Below are 25423 nucleotides of genomic sequence, written 5' to 3'. Positions count from 1 at the left end.
GAGATGTGCACCCCACACTTGTGATTTCCATTCTCTTTTCCCTGCTTTCCCTATAACTAATTCCTCCAAAGGCCACTCCATTCCCCACCTCCCCTCCCATTCAGTTTCCTCCCACCCTCCACCCTTCTCAATATCTATTATGCTAAATACATTTTAAAGTCAATATTTAGGAAAAAACACTGAGTAAGTGTAAGAAGTATCCCATAAGTAATTGTGGTGGATGTTTAGGGAAGACATGAACATGTTAATTTTTATAGAGGTCAAAATTACTACATATATTGTTAGAAGAGACACTGTCTTCATTACATTCAACATGAAGGAAACCATTTATATATTCTTTTAAGTTATACAAGGGAATCTGTTAAAAGAGTTACACACATCACACAAATTTATTACCTTAAAGCTCCCTTTATTGCAAATATTTACACAATGTAAAGTACAAAGGCTTACACTCATGTGAGTGTACTTTGTTTCAAAGTTAACGTTTAGAAATACAGGTTGATGAGAACAGTCATCTCAGACTCAGAGGGGATAAATACATCAGGGAGTCATGTATTACCTTACCTGTGTCCTTTCCTTTATTCCTGCTGAAGACAAATCTCATTTGCAGCCCCTACTGTGAGAGATGGATTAGAAAATGCCTGAGAGTCTACAACCCAGAAAGAAAAAAGACAACATCTCCAAATAGTACACACAGTCAAAACTTTCTTGTAGATCTTAACACTTGAAACAAAATGCAAAGAGAAAATCCATTTCCTAGGATATTACAATAAACAGGAAAGGGTACCTGTAGGAAGCATTCTCATGGGATTTTAAACTTCTGTACCTAAGAACGAAACTGCCTCCATTTACGTGAAGATTTGTTTCTTTGGCAAGAAAGTCAGTTTGTCTCTTGACGGTTGTGCTGTCTGTTCAATACTAAGGCAACGGTGATGCTTTATGAATGTGAACAGATAAACATACCAGTTTTCACTTCTTCAAAGAATTTCAAGAAGAACCTGAAAGAGAATGTATAATGTTTTAGAAATGAAATATGTGAATTTAAATTAGCCAGCAAAAATATGTTGTTAAAAGTTTCTGCCTTCTATTAATAATTTTGACTATTCTTGCTATGAATAAAAAGACGGTTATGTAATGTCTACCAATCCCCAAAGCCTGAAACATTGTGGAAAACTGTCTTATTCCTCCCTAACTTGATGTCTCTCTCATGTTGAAGAGCAAGAAACTTTCTGTACTTGCATGTATTTGCTCTTGGGAGCATGCAAATAAATCTTTCAGTTCCAAGAACAAAGACATGGCCGTCCAATGGGACCCATATGAAATAAAATCTTTCTTCCTGACGTCAATGAACTTTAGCACACCAGTAACAATGCAGATAGCAATATAATGGAATAATCCTGTAATAATAATAATAATAATAATAATAATAAAATAATAATAATAAAATAATAATAACAACAACAATAATAATGGACTAAACCCCTCAAGGGATCACGGAGTAAGGATAGTAAAAGTTGAGATGTGTTTTTCAGGTGATATTGTATCCAGGAAAGCAAGTTTCAATAGGACAGACTCCTCACACATGAAAATTACTCAACCTGTCAGGGCCTCACAGAGAGAGTTGAGAACCAGAGTGGTCTTTTAGGACAAGAGAAAGATTCGCCAACCTCCTAAAAAGAAAAGGAATCCAGACAGTCTGTGTGAGGATGATTAGCTTATGCATGATAAACACACACACACACACACACACACACACACACCCATACACACACACACATGCTCTCACACACACACAGATTCACAGAGAAACACAGCAAGAGATATAGACAGTTAGACAAACAGACATACACACAGAGAGACACAGACAGACACAGACAAACACACAGACACAGACACAGACACAGACACACACACAGACACACACACATACACGCACACACACTTCTCTTGTCTCCTTCCTAGAGTGTCCAGGGGCACAACATGTGTGAAAGGATGAAGTGGGACCAGGAAATAGTCAGTCAGCAGAAGATTTGTCTGCCTGCAAGTGAATTTTGGTTTCTTCCAAGGATTTCAGTGTCACAGCTCTGTTAGAAGGTATTCAGGGACACGCTATGGCTGTGTGCATATATTTTACTCAGGGTGAACAAGGGCTAAATAAACCTTGGAGAAGAGGAAGGGGTTTTCGTGTGCATTTATATCAGTTGCAGGTTTAAGGTACCAGGAAGTCCTCATTTGCTATATCTTTATAATCTCTGTCCCCGCATCGGTCTCTTGTTCAAGGATCTCCACTTTATCTCCTCAGAAATTGACTCCACTGAATGTGCCCCATCCCCACCCCTGATGTCCTACTTGCTCGATTTCAAAAGATTACAGGTTCGTACTCTGTATCTCTGTCAGATTAAATTCTCAGGAACGTGGCCCTCTAGACACGATGAATTAACGAGTGCTTCCATCGAGTTTTCACATTAAACCGTATCCCCTATTTCTGGCCAGTTCTCTCAGCACCGCGCTATTACTCCATCGTCCCCGCTGACCCTCCACTCCTGTCCTCACTCGCCCTCACTCACTCACAGAACCTGTTCCAGTTTTCCTTTCAGAGAGGTCGATGCTTTTCCCCTCACGGGCCTTCTTCTTTCCTGTGTTCTCTCTGCATTTGTAGATTGTAGATAGAATATGATTTATCTCACAGCCGATACAATGCATAGGCAAACGCCTGCCATGTTTGTGTATCTAGATCTCAGTTCCCTCCTGTGCTGACTTTTTTTAGTTTCATCTATTTCCTCTTAAACTTCATGATATCATGCCTTGATCACTATGCTGTCATTCCTCCACCCCAATGATGTCATGCCCAACCACCATGATGTCATGCTCCACACCCATGATGTCATGCCTTTGCCCCTTGCTAGAATGGTTGCACCTATTCACCAGGTAACATTCTGAATGCTGCCCTGTCACCACACTCCTCCAGTCCCCCACCAATTACAGTCCCTCCTTGTACCCTCTCCCCTTCTCCTCTGAGAGAGTGGAGGGAAACCTATGGGTGTAGCCTCTCCTCTTGCACATCAAGTCTCTGCAGGCCTAGACTCATCGTCTCCCACCAGGTCCTGAAAACGCAGCCTGGGTAGGAAAACAGAATACACAGACAGGCGATGGGTTTAGTGAACCCACATGAAGACCATTGTGCTCCTCTGCCTCTCTCAGTCCTTCCCTCAGTTCTTCAGTGAGACTCACTGAGCTCCATCCGAAATTTGGCCATGCATCTGTGCACCGGTGTCAGTCGGCTGCTCGGTGGAGCCCTGCAGAGGACAATAACTCTACCCTCCTGTCTGCAAACACAAGAAAGGACATAAATAATGTAAGTGTTTGCCGTCTGCCCATAGGATAAGTCTCACATCCGGCCACTTATCCTTTTGCCATTCCCTCATTTCCTCTTCCATCTCTGTCCCTGTGTCTTTAATAGAAAGTGCAAATTCTTGGTAAATATTTTGGGGGTGGATTTGTGTCCTTATCCTTCCACCTTAGGTCCTCTGTGGCTACAAAAAGTGACCATTTCAGTCTCCGTATCCCCACTGTTATGAGTCTCAGCTAAAGTCACCCTCCTGGATGCAGGGATAGCCTCACGCATCCCAGACTGCAGAAAAATCATACAGATAGCACCCACCCTGGACAGTCACTGATTTCAGTTTATTTCCTTGGCCCTCTGTCCCTCTTGCCCATCTGTCCCAAGAAATGATTCTCAAACCTCATTTCCCTTCCCATACACTCAGCCACCCAATCCTTTTCTTCCACCTGCCTCCTCTCATTATTTTATTCCTCCTTTTGTGTGAAATTCAAGCATTTTTCTTGGGTCTTTATTCATGATTACCCTATTTGGTTCCATAGATCATAGTGTGTGAATTCTGTACTTTATGGCTAATACCTTCTTTTACATGAGTATGTACATGCTATTTTGGGTCTCAGTTACCTCATTCAGAATAATAATTTCTCATTCCATCTACTTGACCGAATCTTCACAATGTCCATATTTTTCATTAGCTGTGTAGTATAGCATAGTGTAAATGAACCACATTTTCTGTAGCCAGTATTTGTTTGAGGCGCATCTGGCTTATTTCTCTTTTCTGTTCATTATGAAAAAAGCAGTTAGGAACCTTATGGAGCACATGTCCTTGGGGTATGGCAGAGGTCTTTTCAGATATAAGACCAGGTGTAGTATAGCTGTGTCTTTAGGAAGAATATTCCCCATTTTCTCAGAATCTACTGGAAAGATATGCAAAGCATTATACGGATTTGCTCTTCCACCAGCAAAAGCAAGTTGTATCCTGATATTTATCTGCTTCATCAAAGGAGGTTCGCCACTGACTATCCCCCTATCTTGGACTCAGGTGATCACATATGAACCTTCTTCAAATTTTAACTGGTCAGTAAATACTAGAGCTTATTACTGATAGCCAGAGGGGAAAGTTGGTACTGGAGGTTTGATGGTGGTGTTAGGTAAAGAGGCAGAAGAGGGTAAGAGGGGAAGGGAGAGGGCTGAAGATAAAGAGGAGGAAGTAATGTTGGAAACAATCCATATGGCCTGGAGAATGCACATTTAGCAAGGGGTTTTATGATTGGGGTATAAGTTATGATAATGTTAGATCTACCCAATACACGTTTATAGATTATAATTATAATAAACAGATTGTGTGTTTTCTTTATAGGCTCATTGGTTTCTGAAATGCCAACAAGCTTTCCTCTACAGTATTTGTGGATCAAATACTCTGTTAATAGATATCTCCCCTTTTAGGGGCTCTAACCATTGATCCATAGTCCAGTAGACACAGCTGTCTCTTCCTCAGTCATGTCTCTTGTATTTTCTGTGGATATCTGTTTCTTCAGTGATCCATGCCCAGTGTTCCTTTTTCTCAAGGTCTTCAATGATCTCACCCAGAGGAGTTTCAATTTTCTCAACTCGTTCCATCTAGTTGACCACAACTTCACAATGTCCTTATTTTTCATAGCTGTATAGTATTCCACTTCAAATATTTCCTGTTAACAGTGAACCATTGTGAACAGGGTAAAATTTCCCAAGGAAACTTTAAACATTCATTCTCTAAAGCTAGATCTCTTCATCCCATAATGCTTGGGTTGACTGAATGGCATGGCATGAGCAGATTTTTCTAATGGACATCAAAGCCATTTCCTTCTCCAGTAATGGCTACCATCCCTCTGTAAGAGATTTTTACCCAGGTTATTTTCGGTGACTGATGTGATTTGAAATTGTGACAACATCTGCTTGCTAGAGTGACAGAGATGTTTGAGGTTGACCATGCTTCCACAGCCAGATGCCCTTCACCAGAGGAATGGATACAGAAAATGGCCTATATTTACACAATGGACTACTACTCAGCTATCAAAATCAATGTGTATGAAATTCATAAGCATAATGGATGGACCTAGAAAATATCATCCTGAGTGAGGTTACCTAGTAACAGAAAAACACAAAAAGTATGCACTCATTGAAAATTGGATATCAGCCCAAATTCTCTATTTACCTATGATACAATGCCCAGACCACATGAAACTCAAGAAGGAAGACCAAAATGCAAATGTTTCAGTCCTTCCTTTAAAGGGTCAATAAAATATCTATATGAGGGGTAGGGAGGCATTGTTTTTAGGAGACTGAAAGAATGGCCATTCAGAGACTGCTGGACATGTGTCACACACACACACACACACACACACACACACACACACACACACACATATGCACCAAAACTATTATGGATAAAATAAGGATTTGAGAGTTTATCATTTGAAGTCGGTACAAAATATTTACACTGTTATATTCACTCTATAGCTGGGCCCCCTTTGTTGCCAAATTCATTGCAAAAATGGAATTGTAAAACATAATTTTTGAGTACACATTAAGGAATATTTATAAAGTCCTCTATCAAGGAATGTACAATAAGAAAGTGAAATACAGTATTCATTCAATTAAATATCTGTAGGGAGAATACTGGCCTTTGGGATACAAAGAAAATGTAGAAAATTGAACTATATATCACAGGAATGAACCTGGGAATTAATTATTATCTAGAAGAATTTTTCCACTCCATATTCCTAAATCTTTTCTACCAATGCCAAACCTTGACTACCTTTCTCCATTCATAGCATGTAACCACTAATGAAGCAAAGAGATTTCTCTAGCTTTAGAGAGATGGACTACCTAAAGGTTTCCACTGTGTCACAGGAGACATACCTGGAAAGGGCACTCCAAATCTGGTCAATGTAGGGAAATCTGTTTAGCAGGTGGGACATGACATGTCTCAGTGACATCATCATTAGGCCCTCCCGTAAGTACCTCTTGTAACCTGGAAGCCTCTAGCTGCTTCTGTGATGTCACAAGTGTTGTCCTGGCTGCAACTGCCTCTCAGATACTCCTGCTGTACCTCTAGGGTTTACTAATTGACCTCTAATTCAGAGTAAATTGCCATAGGGGAGGGAGAAAAAAGAGGATTAAGATATCAGTGATGGGGAAAAGGAAGCTGCCTTTCTGTCTTTGTATAAAAAAAGGAAGAAATATGTGATTCTTGGGATAGCTCAGAGAGTCCTTAGTATTGATTAAGTGGGATATCTGAACAGTTAGCCTTGATGTGAGCCTTCCGCATATGGGAATCAGAAGCTGGGAGCCTCTCATAAGCAACTGGAGTTTCCTGTTCGTATCATTCCTGGAAGTCAGAGAGTTTATAACATTATTTTTTTTTCTATTCAAAAACCAAGTGATGGGCAGGGCACAGTTGTTTTCCTGAGATCTCATAGCCTTTATTCTTTTTGTCAAGAAGAAAAAGGTCCAAAGGAAGAAGGGAAAGACAAGTATTGAGTCCTCATCTCAGAGTAAACTCCTCCATGCTTCGGATACCTATAGTGCAGTTTTTGTCTGACACTGATATCTGGGAGAGAGAAGTGTTTCTAGTTGAGTCTTCATCATCTCAGTCTTTCCACTAGTATTACTCTGACTATCATTCCATTACAATGACGTTTATATTTCTGAGTCAATAGCTGTGAATACTTCACAGTGTTCTTTTCTTTAATTTCTTTCATTTTTTTTATTTTTTAGCAAATTGTATTCCTTTTTTAATTTGGTATATCTATATTTACATTTCAAATCTTATGTCCCTTCCCAATTTCCTGCCCATAAGATCTCTGACCGATCCCCCTCCTCTTTTATAACCCACATTATTGTCTGTTTTCAGTTCACTGGTTTGCCACTAGAATGCACTTCTGTATTTGATATGCTCTAGCTGTGTCTCACATGGAAGATCTATGTACGGTTCCTGTCAGCATTCACTTCTTAGCTTCATCAATCTTATCTATTTTGGTGAGTGATTATATATATATATATATATATATATATATATATATATATATATATATATATATATTTCTGCCACAAGTTCGGCATGATCTGAATGGGATTCCATCAGTCTCTGCTCTAAATTCATAGATAGTATTGTTCCACCTTTTAAAAAGGAGTGAAGCATGCACATTTTGTGTGTTCTTTTCTTGAGCTTCCAGTTGTCTGTGGACTGCATCTTGGGTAACTTGAGCTTTTTTGCCAATATTCACTTATGATGATTGCATACCATATGTGTTTTCCTGTAATTGGGTTACCTCAATCAGTGTGATATTTTCTAGTTCATTCCATTTGTCTATAACTTTTTTGAGATCATTGGTTTTGATACCCTAGTAGTACACCATTGTATAGATATACCATATTTTCTGTATTCATCCCTCTGATGAATGCCATTAGGGTTCCTTCTAGCTCCTGGGTATTATAAATAAGGCTGCTATGACCACAGTTGAGGATGTGTCCTTTAAGTATATTGGAGCATCTTTGGATTATATGCCAAGTAGAGTTCTATCTGGATTCTCAGGTAGTGAAATTTCCAATTTTCTGAGGAATCTCCAGACTGATATCCAGAGTGGTTAACCAGTTTGTAATCCCACCAACAAAGAAGGAGCAATCCTCTTTCTTGACATCCTTATAAAGATCTGCTGTCTCCTGAGTTTTTATTTTAGCCATTCTTACATGTGTGAGGAGGAATCTCAGAGTTGTTTTCATTTACATTTCCTTGATGACTAAAAATGATGAACATTTCTTTAGATGGTTGTCAGATATTTGATATTCCTCAGTTGAGAAATCTTTGTTTAGTTCTGGACCACAATTTTAATAGGGTTATTTGTCTCTCTGTAGAGTTACTTCTTGAACTGTTTGTATGTATTAGGTAATAGCCCTCTGTCACATGTAGGATTGGTGATATATATATATATATATATATATATAATCTCAAAGTTGTTCTGTTCCTTGATACCCACTAGCAAGTTGCTCAATAAGGGGTACAACAACAAGGAGTTGGTGAGCAAAGTTCCTCTATTAGGGGCTTTAGCAAGCTGAATGAATCCTCAGGCCTCCATATTTGTTAGGACAGGTATCTATATGGATGTCACACTGTCATTTAGACAGAATACACCAAAAACATCATAATATTTCCACAGTACAGTACAGTATTGAAGCTACTCCATATCACACACATGGCATGCTGAGGTTATTGTTAAACAGAGATGACAGCAATCTCTCCCTCCTCTTGTCAGGAATTTATTCTTCCATAAGGAAAATCAGTGTTTATTTTTATGTTTCAAAGCCTATATAAAGGTCTGATCCTGAAAAAGGGTTTATAAAGTTCATCCTGGTTTTATATGAGAAATTTGGAAAGCCAGATGTATCCCCATAGTATTTGTGACATCTAATAAGCACACAGTGGCATGTGTTGGCTGAAAGAATAACATAGTGTACAACAAGGTACACGATCAGCCTGCTGTAAAGGTTATTCTTTTTCACAGGTTAAAGGCTATGTATCATAGGATTTGTGTATTACAACAGCAGCTGATGACAAGTTTGAAGAAGCATTCCTGAGGGCTCCAATAGATTTTCAACACAGTGATATGCCATGGCAAGTAGGGCCTAGCAATCACTTGACTTGGAAACATCATATAATGTGATGTTTGACAGCTAGTTTGGATGATTCTGGATTATTGCTAAATTAGCACAAAAGAATGTAAATACAAGAGGCCATTCCAGAGCAATGCAGAGTCATTGTGAGGACCTTCACCCAGAACAAAGAAACTTGATCATGTACTGCAATTAAAGGCACGAGTCAGCACTATCAGGCATCTGAGGACTCTTAAAAATATCTAAGCAACCATACAACTTGTATTTAACAGATAGTATCTGAATCTGTAACTAACACATCAGTAAACCTAAGAAGCTTATAAAATGTAATTGTAAGGTGTTTGGATGATGTCATAGTTGGTGATTTCATTGTCATGCAAATATGAGGACTTGAGTTTGCATTCCCAACAAGTATGTAAAAACCACCAGTTGCGAAAATAATTTTTTTTTTATGATGGCTAAACTCATCTAAGAATGCTGGTTCAAATGAGTTATGAGTTTTCTTTTTATGTTCAAAGAATGTTTATGTTTTAATCATGTGAATGTGTGCATGCATGTACACACACACACACACACACACACACACACACACACAGACCCTCACATGCACATGCATAATCCCATGCACACACACAGGTATTTGTGATGTTTATAGGAGCCAAAACGGATTATTGGAAGTCTTGAGGGTGAATTTACTGTCAGGGTGGGGTAGGAAGGCAGATGAGACCCAGAAGAGAGAACAGAGTGAAAAGAAGAGGAACGTGCAATGGTTTTTGGTTCAAAAAGGCATGGACATAACATCTGGTCAATTGGAATCAAGAGAAGGCCAGATAAAACATAGTAATAGTGTGGAATTATAGATAGAAAATAGATTTTAATGAGATAAAGTGTAAATATCTGGGCATTTCGATTTCTCAAAATGGCTTATCTTAATATAAAATGTGTGTGTGTGTGTGTGTGTGTGTGTGTGTGTGTGTGTTTTATCAGGGAATGAAATGGACAAAGGCAGGGTAAAAACACCAGAATGGGAGTAAATTATTTTTTACAACAAACTACCTCCTTGTTTTTTGTTTTTGTTTGTTTGTTTGTTTGTTGTTGTTTTTGTTGTTGTTGGTGGTGGTGGTGGTGCTAGTGGTGGTGTGTGTTTGTATGTGTGTGTGCATGCGTGTGTGTGTGTGTGTATGTGTGTGTCTTTTAACAGGGAATTAAATGGACAAAGGCAGGGTAAAAATACCATATTGGGATTAAATTATTTTCTACAACAAATTACCTCTTTGTTGTTTTTTGTTTGTTTGTTTCTTTGTTTATTTTTTGTTGATTTTGTAGTTGTTGTTGTTGGTAGTGGTGGTGTTTGTGTGTGTGTGTTCGTGTGTGTGTGTTTTGTGCTATGTCTTCCTATTGTCTCAAAGCTCCAAGGTCACCTTACAGAGATCAGGGTTAGCGTAAAAAGAATCATATGTCCTAGAGGTCCTGTGGACAGTCAGTGTGCCACAATTGCCTCATATAGCCAGGCTCCCACTGTGACATAAAAAGAGGCATAGATGCTGCTGTGCATTATGCATTAGTCAGACATACTTCCAAGGACAATGCACTCTAACAAGGCTCTTTGGTGATTTCTTGCCTTCCTAACCATCATTTCTCCTGGTGGCCCTGTTGCATACAATCTAGATTACAGTGTTCTAGTACACCAGGAAAGCACCCTTTTGCCTGGTTCTTCCCTGATTTACCAGAAAGCAAGTAGAGGAACTCCACACAAAACTTGCACTCAGGATTCAGCAGCTTTTCCCACCCACTCCCAGCTTTGCATTTTCTCCCCTTAAAGGACTGAAGAAAAGATTCTGTCATCCACAATTGGTAGAAATCAGCTTCGAAAAGTGTCCTAGAAGGTTTCTAGACAGCGAAAATCAAAATATGACGACAGGAGGTGTGTTCTACAGCTGGCCTCCTTCTCAGCAGACAATCAACAAATATTTCTCCAGGCTCTTCAGTGTCACAGCTCTGTGCCCATGTCTGGGGGGCCCACAGGTGTGTGAGACAAGGGACATTGGTTAGGGATAGGAAGACTGCTACACAGTAAGAAAATCTGTGGGAGAAGTAAGTCATATGGCCAGTAATTCCTTTGTTTTAATTCCCTTCATCTGTTCCCTTTGCATCTGGATTACAGCCTTTCCCAAGTCCTCTCATCCCATTCTCACACTCACATGCTCCTCTTCCATTGCTCCTTATCCTTCACCTTAGAGAAGGGGGATTCCCACATGTGTTCTAACCTGCCATGCTATGCACCCTTTTTTTTAGTTGGGAGACTTTTAATGATTGTATTTCCTTAGGGGCTTTACCTTTATTCAAGTTGTTTACCTGATCTTGATTTAAATTTGAAATTGACTATTTTGTTCTGATTTTCCAATGTTAAGGAGTATATGCTTTTTTTTTTTTTTTTTTTTTTTTTGAGCTGGGGACCGAACCCAGGGCTTTGCGCTTCCTAGGTAAGCACTCTACCACTGAGCTAAATCCCCAGCCCGAGTATATGCTTTTGAAGTAAAACCTAAGGATTCTTTGAATTATCTCATTGTTCCTCGTTATGTCTTCCTTCATTTTTGTTAGTTAGGAGAATGTTCCTCCACGTTTGAATTAGATTGGCTAAGTTGCTAATTTTCTCAACTCTTGGGACCCTTTTTAATATTACTGTCTTCTTTTTTTCTTATTTATTGATTCCAGCCTTGAGTTTGATAACTGCCTTCTGATAACTGCCCCTGTGGCATGTTTGTTTGTTTGTTTGTTTGTTTGTTTGTTTGTTTTCTTGTAGAGGTCTTCCCTGTGTTTTTAAGTTACTGGTATGTGATCTCTCTGATTGCATTGGAAAGGCCATTTTTGTAGTGATCTTTCCTCTTTGCAATTCTCTCATTGTTTCTCATGAGATTGTGTATGCTACTCCTTCATTTTCACTGAATTTTAGAATGTCTTTAATTTCTGTATGTCCTCTCGAGGCCATCAGTCATTCGGTAAAAAGTTGTTTAATTTACATGAGTTTGTAGAGACTTTTCCTTGATTTTTAATGCCAGCTTTAGTCCATGGTGATCTTTTCGTATATCTGTGTTCTCTTAATGTATGTAAGATATCTGCCTAGGCCCTTCTGACTTTTAGACTTTCTGTTAAAAATTAATATAGTTTTGTTAAGTTTGCCTATGTTTGTTACTTGGGCTTTTTTCTTTGTACCATTTAATATCATTTTTCTGTATATTAAGATTTGATTATTATGTGGACACATTTGTTTGTTTTCTTTTCTTTTAATCCAACATATTTCTTGTTCTGTAAACTTCATGTACATTCATGGACATCTCTTCCATTGGTTTAGGGGAGTTTTCTTCTATTACTTGGTTGAAAATAGTTCCTGGACTTTCAAACTGAGAATCTTCTCCTTGTATTCCTATTGCACTTAGGTTTGTTTGTTTGTTTGTTTGTTTTTTTCTTTTTTCATAGTGTCCCATATTTCCCGGAGGTTTTATATTTAATATTTATCTTTGCTGATAGATTAATTCCATCTGTCTTATATGCCTGTGATTGCTGCTCCCATCTCTTGTATTCTCCTGTTGATGTTTGCATCTATAGTTTCTGTTCTCTTACGTAGGGTTTCCATCTCCAGGGTTTCTTTATTTTATGTTTTTCTTATTTCTTCTATTTTTCTTTTCAGGCCTTGAACAATCTTATTCATTTTCTTCACCCATTTGATTTTATTTTCCTATATTTATTTACAGGGATTATTCATTACTTCTTTAAAGTTAGCTAGAATCTTCATAAGATTAGATTTAAGGTCATTTTCTGCTGCAGCTGTGATTTAATATTCAACAGGCTGCTTTAGTATAGTTAGAACATGGTTATACCAATTGCCCTGGGTGTTATTGATTGTGATCTTATGTTGCCCTTTAGCCCTCTTGGTTTTGCAGTTATTATGGATTTACATGATGATTTCTGAGATTATCATTGTTGGAAAAGTGCTTTTGGATGCCCCACTCCATTGACTCCTGTTTTCTTTCTGACTTCTGCTCTGAGTGTCCCAGAGCACAGGTTACTTGCAAAAGTTCAAACCCAGTAGGGGTCTATCCACAGGTTTTTACGGCCTATGCGGCCTCTTGGGTTTTGGGTCCTAAAATTGTTTCTATGTTACCTAGTATAGGTTTTGTTTGGGAACCCAGTTACCACATTAATCTAGAGCAAAGCAGGTGGAAGTTGTTCTCCAGATAATGGACCCTAGGGAATGGGGTGATATTTAAGGTTCCTGAGTGTGCTTTAAGGGGTCTTGTTACACAAGGAATTGGGGCAGGATCTTTCTTGGTTAGTCCTTGTTAGAGCTGGTCTCCATGAAAGCAGTCAGAGTTGTGCATCAGAAAATGGAGTGCAAGATTCAGGGTGTAGTTTACTCCTGCAGAGTGTGCTTTCAGGGGATTTGCTGGCAAGTGCTTGAAGCAGTGTCTTCCTGGTTGTCCATTGTGCCGGTAGGCCTCAGGGAACACAAGCGTCGTTTAAGCCTTGAAATGTAGTGCTAAAGACAGAGTCTAAATGCATGAAGCTTAATTGAAACCCAAATACTTTACTGGCATTCTTTAACTTTATTCTTAAGATACCTATAAACTCACACACAGTTTTGTTTATGTCCTGTGTAAGTGAGGACTAATTTGTGGAGTAAGTTTGCTTCCACAGCAGTAACAGATATCTTGGATTGAGAAGAATTAAGCACCAAGTACCTGTGACATGATTGGAGGCACCTACTCTATCCTGGGTCTATACCGATTTCACACAACCTAATATTAATCTATGTGTCTACTTATATGTCTAGGTATCTAGGTATCATGGTAGGTAGATAAACAGACAGAGAAGTATTGATCTGAGATATGCATATATATATACATATATATACATATATATACATATATAGATATACATATATATGTGTGTGTGTGTTTGTGTGTGTGTGTGTGTGTGTGTGTGTGTGTGTGCCTGTATGTGTTTGTGCACATATGGGGAGAGGAGAGATTATTTGAGTGACTTACAGGCTCTGGTACAGCTAATCCAACAATGGCTGGCTGTGAAAGTTAAGGTCAAGAATTTTCCAGTTGCTGTGTCACCAAGAATGATGTTTTAAGTTGTCTTCAGTAGTTTTGGCATTCTTTCGAATTCAGATTTAATGCCAGTAATGAAATAAACTTGCTATCAAGACAGACCAAGCAGGATAAGAACAAGCATTTCTTTCTTCCTTGTCCTCCTATAGGCTTCCAATAGAAGGAATTGACCACACTGTAGCAGGATTAAATATCTGGATTCATGGTGTGTTTTTGTATTTTACATATTCAGACTAGAAGTAGATCTTGTCACTTTGAATGAAACCAGAAGTCCTTCAAAGATATGCCAATTATTTTATGGTTTTAGATAATTCCTGTTGCATTCACGTAGGCAACCGAAAATAGCCATCACGAATCTACTTCTTGTCAACTTGAGACAACATCATATTTTCCTATATTGTGAATAATTTATAAATGAAAATAATAACCAGATTATAATGGTGCCTTGATAAAATAGAATGATCCTACTTACAAATAGAAATGCATTATATATTTAACCAGGTCATAGTTATACTGAATGTGATATAATTATCAATTCCACAATGTCAAACACGTTATACATTTAGCATAGGTGCAATGGGTTTCATGGCACATTCTTTTAGTATCTCAAATTTGAAATGAATATGAAAATGATTGTATTGTCTTAATTGATATTATATTGCATGATAAATAAATGGAGGAAAGAAAACACAAAAATCTATAGAAACACTTTATTAACAAAATATGAAGGAATTATTGATTTCAATTATTAATAATTTTCTACTCTAGTTATGGTTATATAGACAACCATGTGTAAATACAACCTTAGGTTGTATTTATAAATACCTTCTTCACTACCCTGTTTTATTTTCTTCCCCCAACAGAAGCACCTCATTAGATACCAATCTCCATGCCTGATGGGTTTGCACCCTTTGTCATTCTGCACGAGTTTGACTATTTTCTTTTTACATTGGCTATGAGGACAAACATCTCTCCATCTTTTCCAAGTGCAAGCTGTCTCTCATTTCTACCAACTGGCCTGATAATGTTTCTGGCAGAGAACCCAACTCTTTTCTAGAAACTGAGAAGTTGAAGTTGACCTAGCTGACCGCATGTTCTTGACTCTTGTTAAACTTTCTTGTTTCCCCCAGCATTAGCCAAATAGGATGCATTTTTGTTCTTGTATACTTTTTCTTTAAAACTGAATCTGGTAATTTGCATTTAGAGTTAGTCTTCCTAAAATATTTCCCTCCAAGCCTTGGTCATTCTGAGTGGTCTTTCGATTTTACCCTGTAATATCGTGAAGCCATAGATTTATCATTTTGAAATTGTAACCAGTTTGAGCAAATTATACATTTCATCATGTACTATGACCCTGATGTGTGTAGGTTTTTTTCAAGGTGCTACCTGAGGCATTCCACAGGGAACCAAGATAAAGAAACTCAACAGAGTGATTGAGGGACCTGTGATACCCTGGTCTACATTTCCTATAGAAATTTTCATGTATTTTGTTACTTTTAGAAGTAATACTGGATCTAAAACCTTCTGTTGAACACATAGTGATGGCCATTTTTACTGCCTCTAACAGACATCAAGATTCTAGGGAGATGTCTCCAAATGACACTTTTCCCAAGTGCATGATTTTGTTGTAACCACCATTTATTGTCTCCTTATATTCATTTATTTGTTTAGGTGTTGTCTATCTCTGTCTCTTCTGACCATTCCGTTATTTGTCACTGTGAATTGAGATTTTTTTTATTAAAACTAATAAGCCATTCACTCCTTGGGGATATTATCTTTATTATTTCCTGAAAACCACAAGGAGGTGTGTATGGATTCTTTTAGAATGGCCTTCCTTTAAGGTTAAATGGCTGAGTTCAGGGGAAAAAAACACTGGAAATCTCGAAAAGTATGGCAGGGCATCATAAGAACTCCTGGCCATTCTAATTAGTTTCCTTCCATAGATGTGTGCTTAGGTTTATAACAACACATTCCTCTCTCGTTTGCACTTGATTCCTTAAAATTATATCTGTGACAACTTTAAAAATAACCTTCCCACAGGAAATAACAGGAACCAAACCAACATCCCAAGAGTACACAGGGATTGACCTATAACTCTTGTCACATATGTAGCAGAGGATCGACCTGGAAGGAGAGGTCCCTTATCCTGTCAAGGCTCAATGTCCCAGGGTTGGGGAATGTCAGGAAATGGAGGCGGGAGGGAGTAGGTGGGTAGGTGGGTAAGGAGCTCGCTCATAGAATCAGGGGAAGAAGGATGAGATACTTGGTTCCTGGAGGTGAAACAGGGAAATGGAACAACAATTATAATGTAAATAAAAATTAATAAATTATATCAATCTTCCAGTAACCAAGCTTGGAGAGAAAAAACATTAAAAAGATTCTACACATTTTTTAAGATGAGGAAGAACTACATCTCTCCTCTTTCTTTTTAGGATTGGTGAACTCATGCTGTGCATCAGTCAGGCCCAAGTTCGCTTTCCTCTTCTTCTCCTGAAGTATCTCCTTGCATACCTATGATTAATCAAATTAATTTCCTTGTGTCCTGAATACCGGAATATGGCCACAGTATGTGCAGTTTCTGCAATTATTTAATACCCCTTAAGGCCACTTGGCATGCCCATGAACTGAGAGAGAAACCTAGGTAGGACCAAGGGCTTCTCCTTCCATTGGTGCACAACAAGGCCATCCTCTGCCACATATGCAGTTGGAGCCATAGGTCTCTCAATGCACATTCTTTGAATATTGGTCTAGTACCAGAAAGATCTAATTCATTGTAATTGTTGTTTTCATGGTGTTGAAAGCACCTTCAGCTCTAGTAATCCTCTCTCAAAATGTTCCAACAAGAGGTCCGTCTTCAGTTCACTGGTTTGCCACTATCATTCATGTATATAGTTGACCTGCTCTAGCTGTGTCTTTCAGGCAATATCTACACCCGGTTCCTGGCAGAATGCATTTCTTAACTTCATCAATCTTCTCTAGTTTTGGTGGCATGCATATATATATATATATATATATATATATATATATATATATATATATATATATATATATACACACACACACACACACACACACACACACACTTTTGTTGTCTCCTAACGCTATGAGGGTACATGGAATGTTAACGTGGATTCTGTGCCACTTGGTCAAGAATATAGAATCCACAAATGACAATGCCAAATAGACTACCTATTGTTCTTTTGAACCTATTGAAGTTGAGGTTTCACTGGACCTCAAGCAATTCTTCTCCCAGCACATCCTCCTGAATCTTATATTTGCCCTGAAGAAAGATCATGGTAGAACATCCAAAACCCTCAAGTCTGGCCGTGGGAAGATATTTGAGAACTGATATCTAATGTGACTACAGAACCACGTTAGGTAGTCCATATTGTCCTTTGCTTTACTGATGTCTGATAAATTTTGGATAAAATGAGGATTTGGGAGTTTATCATTTCGAAGAGGTAAACAATATTAATCTTATATTCACTCTATAGCTGGGCATTCTTTGTTGCCAAAATCATTGCAAAATATTGAATTGGAAAACAGAATGTTTGAATACACATTCAGGAATCTATGTAAAGTCCACTATGAAGGAATGTACAGTAAGAAAATGTCATACAATATTCTTTCAATTAAAGGTCTGTTGGGAAAATACTGTCCTTTAAGAAACAGAAAACACCTAGGAAATTGAACTGTATTTCACAGGAATGATCCAATGAATAAAATTATTATCCAGAAGATTCTCCTCCACTCCAAGTTCCTAGATCTTTTCTACCCATGCCAAGTCCCTAACTAACTTTCGCCATTCAGAGCATGTAACCACTAATGATGCAAAGAGAAGTCACTTTCTTTATTGAGATGTAGTATGTAATCTTTTCCACTGTGTCAAAGGACACACTCCTGGAAAGGGCACCCTCTAATCTTGTCAATGTAAGGAAAGCTGTTCTGCAGGAAGGCCATGGCAGTTCTCATTGACATCACCATTAGGCTTTTCCTGAAAAATCTCTTTATCCAAAAGAGTCTTAGGTTCTTCGGTGATGTCACAGGTGTTGTTGTGACTGCTCTGCCTCTCAGATATTCCTTCAGTACCTCTACGGTTTACTAATTGTCTTCTAATTCAGAGTAAACAGCCATTTGGGAGGTGAACAAAGAAGAAGAGATCAGAGATGGAGAGAATGAAGCTGGCCTTTTGTTTTAATTTAAAAAATCGACGAAATATGTAGTCCATGGGAACGCTCACTGAATGCTCTCTCAGAATAGTTATGGTTCATTGAAGAGATGGTGTTGATCTCAGCCTTCCACACGTGGGAAGCTGGAGCCTGGATCCACTCATTAGCATCTAGATTTACTTGCTGGCTATGGTTCCTGGAAATCAGAGATGTTTATATCATTAATATCTATATTCCAAATGTCAGGTACTGGGATGGACAGAGTTGATTTTCTAAGAGCTCATGGATTCTATTCTTTCTGCCCAGAAGGAAAAGTTCCTAAGGAAGATGGAAACAACAAGTATTGTGTCCTCAGCTCAATTTAAACTCCTCCAGGCTTTGGATTCCTAGAGTGCAGTTTGTGTCTGAAACTGATATCTGGGAGAGAAAATTGCTTCTATTTGAGACTTCATTACATCAGACTTTCGACTGTATTACTCTGATTATCATTCCCTGACAAGACCATTTAGATTTCTGAGTCAATAAGTGTGATTAGTTGGCACTTTTCTTTTCTTTTATTTCTTTCATTTTTTTTTTATTTTTTAGCAAATTTTATTCTTTTCTTATTGAATATTTCTATATTTACATTTCAAATATTATTTCCTTTTTCAATTTCCTGGCCATAAAATCCCTTATCAGTTCCCCTCCCCTTGTTGTATTACCCCACTTACTATACCTTGAAAATCATTTGAACAGGCAGTCAATCCCAGGGAAGACCAATGGCCTCTCCTTCCATTGGTGCCCAATAAGGTCATCCTCTGCTACATACGCTTTTGGAGCCATAGGTCTGTCCATGTACAGTCTTTGAATATTGGTTTGGTAAGAGAAAGCTCTGGTTCATTGGCATTGTTGTTCTTATGGGATTGAAAGCCCCTTCAGCTCTTGTAATCCTTTCTCAAAATCTACCAAAATGAGGTCCGTTTTCAGTTAACTGGTTTGCCACTAGCATTCAATTCTGTATTTGGCATGCTCTAGCTGGGTCACTGTGTAAAGTTCTATACCTGGTTCCTCTCAGCATGCACTTCTAAGCTTAATCATTCTTATCTAATTTTGTTGGATGAAATTATATATATATATATATATATATATATATATATATATTCTTGATGGTCCTTACAGCTATGAGGTTATTTGGAAATTTAGCATGAATGAGCAGATCTAGGTCAAGAATTTAGAATCCAAAAATTACAGTGTCAAATATACTCCCTCCTGTTCTTATGAACCTATTGAAGTTGATGTTTCCATGGACCTAAAGCCATCCCTCTCCTTGCCCATCTTCCTGAATCTTAGGGTTGGACTGAAAAAAGAATCATGGTAAAATATCCAAAACCCTCAAGTCTGTCCCTGGTAACACAGGAAGGTAGATATTAGAGAACTGATGTCTAATGGGACTACAGAAACACATTCAATAGTTCATGTTGTCCTTTGCTTTCCTGATGTCTGGTAATTTTTGGATAAAATGTGGATTTGGGAGTTTATCACTGAAATGGGAACACAATACTTACACTGTTATAATGACTCTATAACTGGGCCCACTTTTGTTCCAAAACAATTGCAAAATAATGAAATTGGAAAACGGAATTGTTGAGTAAACATTCAGAAATATATATAAAGTTCACTATCAAGGAATGTAAAATTGGAAAATGTAGTAAAATATTCATTCATTTAAAGGTCTGTAGGAAAAACACTGGCCATAGGAAACAGAGAAAACCTAGAAAATTGATTTGTATGTCACAGAAATTGACTGGGATTAAAAATATTATCTAAAAGAATCTCTTCCCCTCCATGTTCCTAATTTTTTCTACCAGTAACAAGCCCCTGACTATCTCCATTCAGAATATGTAACCACTAATGAAGCAAAGAGATGTCTCTAAGTTTAGAGAGATGTATGTAAAGGTTTCCACTGTGTCACAGGAGACACTCCTGGAAAGGGCACCCTCTAATCTGGTCAATGTAAGGAAAGCTGTTTAGCAGGTAGGACAAGGCAGTTCTCAGTCACATCACCATTAAGACCTCAACGAAAAATCTCTTGTAACCTGGAGAGTAGTAGATTCTTCTGTGATGTCACAAGTGTTGTCGTGACATTAACTGCCTCTCAGATATTCCTTAAGTACCTCTACCTCTAGGGTTTACTAATTGGCCTATAATTCAAAGTAAACAGCCATTTGTGAGAGAGAAGATCAAGGAGGAGGGATAGGGAGAAGGAAGCTGGCCTTCTCTCTTGGTATAAAAAGAACAAATATGTGCTCCTTGGTAAAGCTCAGTGAGTCCTGCTTAGGGGTTGAGTGGGTTCCTCAAAGAGATAGCCTAAATCATAGCCTTCCACATATAGGAATCAGTAGCTGGGAGCCTCTCAAAGTATGTAGACTTCCCTGCCTATTATGGATCCTGGAAGTTATTGAGTTTATATCATTAATTTCTTTATTCTAAAAGCTAAGTCTTGGGAAGGACAAAGTAGTTTTCCTGAGAGCTCAAGGCTTTTCTTTGTGCCCAGAACAAAAAGGTGCTAAGGATAAAGGCAAAGGCAAGTATTGTGTCCTCAGCTCAGTGTAAACTCCTCCATGCTTTGGATTCCTTTAGTGCAGTTTGTGTCTGAAACTGATATCTGGGAAGGAGAATTGCTTCTAGTTGAGACTTCATCATCTCACTCTTTTCACTACTATTACTCTGAATAGCATTCCCTAACAGTTACCCTTAAGATTTCTGAGTCAGTAAGTTTTTATTCCTTTTCCTTCCTTTATTTTTTATTTTTTTTCAGGAAATTTTAATGAATTTTTAATCGGATATTTCCATATTTACACTTCAAATGTTATTTCATTTCCCAAGTTCCTTTCCATAGAGCTTAACTAGTATCCTCCCCTTTTTCTATAAACTCCCCTTACTGCCCCTTGTCATTCTCTTTTACTGGGAGTCAAACCCATGGAGTACAATCGGCTTCTCCTTACATTGGTGCCCAACAAGGCCATCCTCTGCCACATATGCAGTTGGATCTTTAGGTCTTTCCATGTACAGATTTGAATATTGGTTTGAATGAACCAGAAAGCTCTGGTTCATTGGCATTGTAGTTCTTATGGGATTTGAAATCTCCTTCAGTTCTTGTAAACCTTTCTCAAAATCTACCAACAGGAGGTCTGGATCAGTGCACTGGTTTGCCACTGGAATTCACTTCTGTATTTGACATGCTCTAGCTATGTCTCTCAAGGAAGATCTAAATCTGTTTCCTGTCAGCATGTACTTCTTAGCTTCATCAATCCTATATTCATATCAATCTTATATTCTTATATTCCTTCAGTATCTGCTGTAAACTCAGAGATATTTTTCCCCCTTCTAAAACGGACTGAAGCAAGCATAAGTTGGGTTCCTTTTCTTGACCTTCTAGTGGTCTGTGGATGGTACCATGAGTAAATTGAGCTTTTGGGTCAATACACATGTTTGGTGATTGCATACCATGTGTGTTTTTCTGTGATTTGTTTGCTTCACACAGGATGATATTTTCTTGTTCAATCCATTTGTCTATGTCTTTCCTGTAATCATTGTTTTATAGCTGATTAGTAGTCCATTGTGTAGATGTACCATATTTTCTGTATCCATTTCTCTGATGAATGCCATCTGGGTCCTTTCCAGCCTATGGGTATTTTAAATAAGGTTGCTATGAACATTGTTCTGTATGTGTCTTTTTTTATGTCTTCTTTTCGGTATATGCCCAGGAGTGGTATGGCTTGGACCTCAGTTATTGCAATGTCCAATTTTCTAAGGATCCTGCAGACTGATTTCCAGAATGTTTGAACCAGTTTGTAATCCAACCAACAAAGAAGGAGTGTTCCTCTTTCTTCACATCCTTATCATCATCTTCTGTCTCCTGAGTTTTTTTTTATTACAATCATTCTGACTTGTGTGAGGTGGAAACTCAGAGTTGTTTTCATTTACATTTCTATGATGACCATTTCTTTACGTTCTTTTCAGATAATTGATTTCCTTCAGTTGAGAAATCTTTGTTTAGTTCTGGAACATAATTTTAATAGGGTTATTTGTCTCTCTGAAGTCTAAATTTTGAGTTCTTTGTATGTATTGGTTATGGCCTTCTATCAGATGGAGGATTGGTATAGACCTTTCCAAATCTGTTCCTTGTGGTTTTGTCCTAAAAGTGTCCTTTGGCAGGCAGTTTTCTACTACAGTGAAGAACTGTCAGTTAGTAAACTAAAACAAGGACTGGATCCTTACTGACTTCCCTACATGTTCTGAACAGTAGATGGGGAAACTAAACAACCATGTTATACCCCTACAAGGCATGCCTATCTATAGTCGTGGATCTAGAGAGACCTATCAGAGATTCTGGGCATCTGTCAAAGAAATGTAGGCTGGTGAAGTTTGCAGTTTTCATCCTGGTTTCTGTATCTACAGGGTATGGTGTTGTTAAGACAAGATACCACATGTGCAGCTGTGAATAAGTCTGAGAAGGCTGATTTCTTGGATTTCTGAAGCATTACTAAGTGATCCAGAGGAAATCAGCACGCCCTGCTCAGCAGAGCTCTGGGAATGCTGACACTCTTGCTTCATGTTTATATTAACCTAAGTCAAAAGATCACCTGTCAGGTATGTTCTTGAATATCCTTCAGTGTGCTAGCATTGGATTGAAATGAAATACTCTTCAGGAGAGGTGTGGGAAACAACTGAACTCTTCCATTAGAATCAGAGAGATGAGCTGTATTGACCTTCAATTGACTGTGTATGCTTCTGGTCTTTGGCTTTGACTATGCAGATCTATTGTCTCATACATCATTGTTCATGTGGCCAAGTTGCGGGGAAAGTGTGACACACAATTCTTTCCCATTTTCACATCCTCCATTCTAGGGTAATAGATTTTAGAAAAGCCCTTCCCATTTTATATAGTAGACCAACTGACCTAACTTTTCTTCAACACGCTCTTCTCTATTATCTGTATACCGTGTTTGTGTTTGTGTTTGTGTGTGTGTGTGTGTGTGTGTGTGTGTGTGTGTGTTTCAGTTTGTGCTCTTAAATGGTTAGTTTGTATGCAAGTTTAGAGAAGGATTATATGTAAGAAATCTCTAAACTGTGGATTGGGCAGCATCCAAATGTTCTCCCACATCATGACCTTCTAGAAAGAGTAGCATAATCTGCAAAAAATAATACAGTTGAAAGTAAAACTTGGAGGAAATGCCCTGGGATGGCTACATTATCACTGTTGACTGTGACATTTGTCTCTTGGCTTCTGTGGCCAGACATGAAGGCTCTGAAGCAAAGTTGCATCCTGTTGATCTGTGAATAAGATGAAGGAGGCTATCAACTGGGTCACATGAAGCATATGAAAAGCGTGACAGCAGCAGCTCTCTGCTCCCAGACCCCGTGAGAGAGAGACCCAACCGCCTGGTCAGGTGGGCACTCCTGAGGCTGCAGAGCAGAAGAGACCACCAGCGCTCACCCCTGCCCACATCCCTGGCCCAAGAGGAAACTGTATAAGGCCTCTGGGCTCCCCTGGAGGAGGGCCCAGGAGCAGCAGGACCCCTGCCTGAGACACCCCGGAACCTGAAGGAAACAGACCTGATAAACAGTTCTCTGCACCCAAATCCCTTGGGAGGGAGAGCTAAACCTTCAGAAAGGCAGACAAGCCTGGGAAACCAGAAGAGACTGCTCTCTGCACACACATCTTGGACGCCAGAGGAAAAAGCCAAAGACCATCTGGAACCCTGGTGCACTGAAGCTCCCGGAAGGGGCGGCACATGTCTTCCTGGTTGCTGCCGCTGCAGAGAGCCCATGGGCAGCACCCCATGAGCGAACTTGAGCCTCTGGACCACAGGTAAGACCAAATTTTCTGCTGCAAGAAAGCTGCCTGGTGAACTCAAGACACAGGCCCACAGGAACAGCTGAAGACCTGTAGAGAGGAAAAACTACACACCCAAAAGCAGAACATTCTGTCCCCATAAGTGACTGAAAGAGAGGAAAACAGGTCTACAGCACTCCTGACACACAGGCTTATAGGACAGTCTAGCTACTGTCGGAAATAGTAGAACAAAGTAACACTAGAGATAATCTGTTGGCATGAGGCAAGCGCAGGAACCCAAGGAACAGAAACCAAGACTACATGGCACAAACGGAGCCCAATTCTCCCATCAAAACAAACATGGAATATCCAAACAAATCAGAAAAGCAAGATCTAGTTTCAAAATCATTTTTGATCATGATGCTGGAGGACTTCAAGAAAGATGTGAAGAACTCCCTTAGAGAACAAGTAGAAGCCTACAGAGAGGAATCGCAAAAATGCCTGAAAGAATTCCAGGAAAACATAAATAAACAAGTAGAAGCCCATAGAGAGGAGACACAAAAATCCCTGAAAGAATTCCAGGAAAACATAAATAAACAAGTAGAAGCCCATAGAGAGGAGACACAAAAATCCCTGAAAGAATTCCAGGAAAACACAATCAAACAGTTGAAGGAATTAAAAATGGAAATAGAAGCCATCAAGAAAGAACACATGGAAACAACCCTGGATATAGAAAACCAAAAGAGGAGACAAGGAGCTGTAGATACAAGCTTCACCAACAGAATACAAGAGATGGAAGAGAGAATCTCAGGAGCAAAAGATTCCATAGAAATCATTGACTCAACTGTCAAAGATAATGTAAAGCGGAAAAAGCTACTGGTCCAAATCATACAGGAAATCCAGGACTCAATGAGAAGATCAAACCAAAGGATAATAGGTATAGAAGAGAGTGAAGACTCCCAGCTCAAAGGAACAGTAAATATCTTCAACAAAATTATAGAAGAAAACTTCCCTAACCTAAAAAAAGAGATACCCATAGACATTCAAGAAGCCTACAGAACTCCAAATAGATTGGACCAGAAAAGAAACACCTCCCGTCACATAATTGTCAAAACACCAAACGCACAAAATAAAGAAAGAATATTAAAAGCAGTAAGGGAAAAAGGTCAAGTAACATATAAAGGGAGACCTATCAGAATCACACCAGACTTCTCGCCAGAAACTATGAAGGACAGAAGATCCTGGACTGATGTCATACAGACCCTAAGAGAACACAAATGCCAGCCCAGGTTACTGTATCCAGCAAAACTCTCAATTAACATTGATGGAG

At 38.7% G+C, this 25423-nt stretch overlaps 1 long non-coding RNA gene across 1 annotated transcript in view; it reads left to right on the top strand.

The window, feature by feature from the left end:
* Positions 1-25423, top strand: part of LOC147998012 (uncharacterized) — a 56201-nt gene that overhangs the window by 21827 nt on the left and 8951 nt on the right. The window lies entirely within an intron of this gene.

The sequence above is a fragment of the Rattus norvegicus genome, chromosome Y (assembly GCF_021556685.1).
Source record: "Rattus norvegicus strain SHRSP/BbbUtx chromosome Y, alternate assembly SHRSP_T2T, whole genome shotgun sequence".
NCBI lineage: Eukaryota > Metazoa > Chordata > Mammalia > Rodentia > Muridae > Rattus > Rattus norvegicus.
The sequence above is the reverse complement of the archived record's forward strand: the minus strand, read 5'-3'. Positions and strand labels throughout refer to the sequence as shown.